The 6,574-nt window shown below is 59.6% G+C and overlaps 1 protein-coding gene across 1 annotated transcript in view; it reads right to left on the minus strand.

The window, feature by feature from the left end:
- Nucleotides 1-6,574, minus strand: part of LOC125685661 (sodium/potassium-transporting ATPase subunit alpha-2-like) — a gene marked incomplete at its 5' end in the record, with an annotated part of 73,998 nt that overhangs the window by 133 nt on the left and 67,291 nt on the right.

Consider the following 6,574-nt stretch of genomic DNA (forward strand, 5'->3'; position numbering starts at 1 on the left):
ACATTAAGAAGGAAACAGAACAATGTGAGACAGTGGCGCACGAATCAAAGGTGGCAGAGGGAAGGGATGCTGTGGGGAAACGCGCCGTGCCCATGCATGCTGCCTCGGCCTCGCAGTGAGCAAAGGAACACCTACTCCTTTTTTCACTCATGGAGATAAACTGATCTCTTAAAATAGCCAGCACCGTAATCCTGGGACAATCCTCCTAGCTAAACTTAGGTACCCAAATCTGCCTCGGAGCAGTTACTGTGCTGTGTGAAAAGTGACTGGGCCGCAGCAACCATCAGCGAGACCAGCAGGATTTCAGTGCAAACGCAAACTCTTCTCTGGCAGCGTGAAATCAGGCCGGGCTCCAGCAGCAGAGCGCAGCTCGCAGCCCTTTTCTACGGCTGAATGTCCCGTAAGCACAACACTTTATCTCCAGATGTGCCCAGCGCTCCCTGCATCGGGCCGGAACCCAGCAGCCGATGCCTCGACGTGGAAATTCACACCCAAAGGGAGCTGCAGTGCCACGGCTCTGCATGCACTGATGGGTTTCATTCATTCCGCGATGCATCGCCCGGAGTTTTCTGCACCAGTCTGAGTCGCAGCGGTCGTGCAATGGAAGAATGTCCCACCCACAGCAATGACACGAGTTTCAAATCCCTTTTATCCTAAAATATGAAAATAACAAAATAACTCCCGCCTTATTTTTGGATTCGCAGTTCCTTGAGGCAAATCCATCGCTACAGGAAAACGGCAGAAGCGTCAGAAGGCGTCTGCATTCCTTCAGGGACGTTAAAAGTTGCATTGAGGGAGCTCGCGCCCCAGGCTTATTTATCATCACTGGCACTGTTACAAAACCCAACCCAAGGAAACTGGGCAAATAATGAAACGATGACCACTTTCCAGACGCTGTATCACTTCAAACCTAAAGAAGGCCAGAAAGCAACAGGCTGCCATTAAACACCATTTCTTCTGTTCTTTGCAGCCTTCGTGCACAGCAAGCACTGCAGGCGGACCTGCACCAACTCCTGAGCAAGGCGTTAAAGACCAGAAATGAAACCAGGTGCACAAAGCCATGGTTTTTTGTCCAGAGAAATCTTGGAAGAGATAAAAACGCATCGATTTTATCCATAATTCCCTGGCCTGTAAGGCTCTGTAGGAAGATCACCCTGAGCGATCGAAGGATGGAATAGATTTGAAACGTGCTCCTGGCGGGCAATCTGAGCACTGCTGGAAGTCAGCACGTCCCTTGCTGACCCAAAGGGGAGCTGCTTAATTGGAGGCGAAAGGCAGGATTTGTGCATCGATCTCTGTAAGCAGGGACAGTTTGACGCCCTGTTTGCTCCCCCTTTGAGCTCCGCCGTTGGAAATAGCAGCTAATCCCAGCTGCGGTTCTTACTGCGATTAGTGGGAGCGAATCTGTGCACATGGCTGAATTGGAGCCGGTGCTCCTGGAGCAGAGCATCGCCTCGTTGTACTCAACCTTCAGCAACACTCCTGGTGCTTTGAAGCTGGAAGCGATCTGCTCTGCTTTGCCACGCGCTCAGCAGCACAACAGAGAGCTGCGCAAGCCTGCAGCAGAGGCTTGCAGCGAGGGATGCGCCCCTGTCTGCCACAGAGCAGCGGGTCACTGGTGCGACATCAGCCCTGCGGCAAATCTCAGCTCCTAAACTTCAGTAGGAATTGAAATGAATTTAAAAAAAAAATTGTGATTTTAGGCATAACGAGCAGAAGGAGTGGAAAAAGGAGAGCTGAGAACTGTGGGAAGAAGAGTGAAAAAACTTCTCAGAATATGAGATTTGCAGAAACGTCCGAATGGGCGATAGAAGAAAAAAAAGGCTCTAATGCCATCTTTCCCAAATAGAAAAAAGATCCGTGCCCGTTCTTTCCGTCTGACAGCATGAGAAACATTGGCTGACACACCTGAAGGCCGTGCTGCCGTTCAACAAGACCTGGACAGATCAGAGCTGGGCTAAGAGGAACCTGATGAGGTTGAATGAGAGCACGTGTAGAGTCTGACAGCGGGAGAGGAACAACTGCAGCGTCAGTGCAGGATGGGTGGTGAGCTGCTGGAGAGGAGCACTGATGAGATCAAGTCTTTGAAAGGGTTGATAATTGCAGGACGAGGGGAAACGGCTGGACGAGGAGGGAGGGCAGCTGGAGGCTGGGGCTCAGGGAAGTTGTGTGCTGGGAGAGCGGTGAGGGGCTGAACGGCTGCCCAGAGAGGCTGCGATGCCCCGTCCATCCCTGGAGGGGTTGGAGGCCAGGCTGGATGGGGCCCTGGGCAGCCTGGGCTGCTGTGAGACGCGGGGAGGTTGGCAGCAGGGTGGGGTTGGAGCTCCGTCAGCCTGGAGTCCCTTCCAAGCCCGGCCATTCTGTGACTCTGTGATGGGAAGGAACTGGGGGTCCTGGTGGCCAGCAGGTCGCCCACGAGCCATCATTGTGCCCTCGTAGCCAGCAAGGCTGTGGTGTCCTGGGGAGCATTACAAAGAGCATGGGCAGCAGGACGAGGGTTGTTCTCTTCTCCCTCTGCTCTGCTCTGTGGGGGCCACATTCAGAATACTGCGTCCAGTTCTGGGCTGCTCGTTCACAAAAGACAGGGCTTTCCGTGAAGAAGTCCAGCCACAAAGATGATGAATGGCCTGGAGCATCTCCTGTATGAGGAAGGGCTGAGTGGCCCAGGTCTGCTCAGCCTGGGGAAAAGAAGACTGAGAGGAGACGTGATAAATGTGTGTATGTATCTAAAGGGAGGTGGGGGACAGATGGATGAGGCCAGGATCTTCTCGGCAGTGCACAGTGATAGGATCAGGAGCGACGGCCTCAGACTCAAACATGAGTTCAGTATTAACATGCAGAACAACTTCTGTACCGTCGGGCTGCCCAGGGAGGTTGTGGAGCCTCCTATGAGACACTCAAGACCCGTCTGGATGCCGACCTGCACGAGGAAAGTGCTGTAGCAGAAGGTGGAACCCTTCCAAACCCTGCGATCCTGTGATTAAGCTGCCTACCAAAAAGGCATCAACTCCTCCACGAGCTGTGCGAGGAAACAACCACCGCAACGCAACGGAATCCAGCCATCGCAGCCGCGTTCAAAGCGCTCGGAGACCGCAGCGCCTCCCCGGCCCGGCGCTTTCGGACCAACGCGGCGCAGCGGCCGCGCGGAGCGCTGCTCACCTTTTCCCGCTCCGCTGGCGCCCTCTGTCGGAGCGCTGCGGGAACTGCACCGCCGTTCTAAAACGCCGTCGGTCTTTTGCAGCTGTCCCCATTAGTCGCGTTTTGGAGCTGTTTATGTTTAATTCGTTGTCTAACCTAAGCTGCTGCCGGCTTCTCCTTACGCTCCAGTGCTTAATGAAAGCTGATGAATAGAAATTCTGAAATAGTCGCAGAATACGGCAACTCAACAGCTGTATTTCTACAAATATGCTACAAAAACATGTTGTGTATTTACTTCTTCAAATCGAGACACAAAAATTGGACCGAGGCTGCCATGCAGGCAGTCAGACAAAGCATGGGGACCGGGTGAGTGACCCGGGAATGCAACCCACTGATGTCAGTGCCACAGTGGTTTCCCACTGCCACCAGTCACAACCCCATGGTTTCACCCTAATCTCTCTCGCCCTGCCGGGTTGAGCCGCACGCAGTGAACGGCCGTTCCTCCTCAGGTCGCCGCCGTCGTGCTTTCTCTCCGTTCAACTCTCCGCCAGCTCTCTGCCCTTCCCCCTCTGCCGGAGCGCACGCGGCCCGGGGCGGCCCTGCGGCAAACCGTTCCGACTCCTTCCTTTGGTTTGCTTTGTCCCGGGGCTGTGCCCCCCCCGTCACGGACTTCTGTCGAGGGAGAACCTCGCGACAGAGCTGTCGGAGCGGGTCCAGAAGGGCTCCGACGGCCAGAGCAGCTCCCCTGCAAAGAAAGGCTGAAGGGGCCGGGGCGGTGCGTCGTGCGGAAGGATCTGCGGGACTGCACGGTGGCTTCGCGCTCCTTCGAGGGAGCTGACAGACAGGAGGGAGAGAGACTGGGAACGCGGGCAGGCTGCTGCAGGACGGGGCTGCGGTTGGACGCCGAAGGAAGGGTGCCGTGAAGAGGGAATTCCGTCCAGGGAGGGCAGTGCGGCTGTCCCGGCCCTGGAGGCGCCCAAAGTCGCGGGGCGGAACTGGGCGACACGAGCAGGCGGTGCAGCCAGCCCGCGGCAGGGCTGGGGGCGCCGAGAAGCTTCCTTCCAACAGCCACCGCTGGATCGGTCGGTTCTGCGAGCCTTTCGGCCCCGTGCCACCCATCCATCCGCGCGCTACGCGTTCTGTGATCTCGAAGGTCCGTGCCGTGCCAGCCGCACGATGATTCTCTCCTTCCTTCCGTCACTCAGACGTAGAGAGCCACCCCAGTGACAGTGGGTGACGACCGGGACCGTGGCGATGGCACCATTGGGATTCGGTGGGGCACACTGGGACACCGCATGGGGACAGCGACGGCGGGGATGGGCGCCAGGACGGACAGATGGCGCCCAGGGACAGCAGTGACGGCAGCGGGTGGTGGCTGGGACAGAGGCCGTGTGCGGCTGGCGGCATCGCGAGCGGCCGGCAGCGAGGACAAGGAGCAGAAAGGAACGGCGGCACGTCCGACGGGGGCAGCGGCAGCGTCCCAAGGGCTGGCACTCAGCGGTGCTGCACTGGGGCTGCTGGGGCTCCGTGCTGAGGACCCGTGGGGCGGTGGGACCGGGAGGGGCGGTGGGACCGGGGGGATGAAGGGACGGCGCGGAACGAGGGGCTGTCCTTACAAAAGCGAGACGCCACTCGGCTGCTGAAGGTGACCTCGGAATGAGTTTTATTTACCAAAGGCGCCAGGAGGTCGGAGAGAACCGGTCCGAATGTAGAGAGAAGTTGGACCGAGGCCGCCAGGGAGGCTGTCAGGCATCGGATGGGTGACGTGGTGGGCGAGCCGGGAATGGATCCCCCGAGTTCCTCGGCCAGTGGCGAAAGGGAGCGTGTCGCATGTGGCCAGGAGGTAGGGCCTGAAAGGGGTCGGAGCTTGGAGAACGTCCACAGCAATTTCTGTCTGTAGGCCGTCCCTTGAGTCCAAAAGGGAAACGTGTTCCGAACCCCTCCATCACCTCCTTGAGCATCCAAGCGAGTCCGAACATCGCGGTGGGGCTGGGGGGGCTGGGAGGTGCCTTCCGACCCAACTCAGGTGCTGAGATCCTGTGATTTGATGAAGAAATGCTTCTGTGCGTCACAGGGAGACCCGAGGCTGAACTGTGGCCAGCCCTCCTCTCGGGTCCAGAGTGGGGAGCACAAAATCGCCCTCCATGCCCCCAGCTGCTGGGCGTGCCCTGCTCATGGGCCGGCTGTGCCCCTGCCCTCTGTGACATCACAGCTGCCCTCTGTGACATCACAGCCCGCCAAGGGCTGCAGCTGGCAGAGCCCCAGTGGGCTCAGAGCTTTTGGGATCGTGGTGCTGAGAGGACGTGCCGCTTCCAGGGCTCACCTTCGCTGCGATGGCGAGGAGAAAGGCTGCGACCGCAAGGCGCCCCAGGGCACCTAAGTGCCCCGCAGGGAGCCGGGCTGTCGGCGAGGGCCAGCAGGTCCCCGCTGGGGACACATCAGCGCAGGGGCAGAGGTACGAGGTGGGGGGAACCGGCCGGCAGCATCGGGCCGGGGGCAAGCGAGCACACAGCCCTCGGTGGCCCAGGGAGCGGGGCAGCCGGGGGAAGCCTCTGGTTTGACCCTCACTGCAGCCGGGACGGCGCCGGGGGGCAGCCCAAGGCCCGTCCTCTGGGAGGGCCTCTGCGGAGGCTGCTGCCGCCTGCCTCGGCTCTCACACGGTGGGACCGGTGCTCAACCAGGTTCTTTCCTCCCGCAGAAGCCTCTGTGAGCCGGCGGAAGGGAGCGGGCCTTTACCAGCATCAGGTCCTGCCTCCGCTGGCCAACAGCGTTCAGTGTGGCGTGAAGCAGCCAAAAGAGCTGCAAGACGCCTGGCTGCTGCTGCTTCACAGCACAAGATGAACCGCGCCAGAGTGTTCGTCGCACTGTCTCTGCTGCTTCTTGGTGAGTCCCGATGAGCAAACATCCCGCAGCGACCACGGGGCTGTGCTGGATGAGGTCCGTGTGAGCAGAGGCCTTCAGAGGCACTGGAGCACCAGCGCGGCACTTCTGCCTTCCTATCCTGGCCGCCTGCTTGCTCCACAGCTGCTCTCCACCACTGGGTCCCACTCAGCCCGAGAGCTGCTGCGGTCCCCCCAGCGTTAGGATGCGGACCGAGGAGGACCCCACGGCCCCGGTGCCGCTTCTCGAGGACATCCTCGAGTCGGCCTTGCTTTGGCCTCCCTGTAGGGCTGGCATTCTGCCCGCCACGCTGCTTTCGGTGCCGCCGGGTGCAGCCAGGGGAAATGGGAGCAGCGCTGGGGCACCGAGCTGCACCACGGGGCCGCGGGGCTGCAGTGCCCTGAAGGCCGTGGGCAGAGACGTGTCCTCAGCCCGCACCATTCCCAACATCCTCCGCCCACCCACGGCTTCCCAGGCTCCAAGGAGAAGCCAGCATGGGCACAGGACCAGCAGCAACCCCTGCACTGACGACCTTCTCTCTGTCTTTCCAGTTGCA

Source organism: Lagopus muta, chromosome 29 (assembly GCF_023343835.1).
Source record: "Lagopus muta isolate bLagMut1 chromosome 29, bLagMut1 primary, whole genome shotgun sequence".
Taxonomy (NCBI): Eukaryota; Metazoa; Chordata; class Aves; order Galliformes; family Phasianidae; genus Lagopus; species Lagopus muta.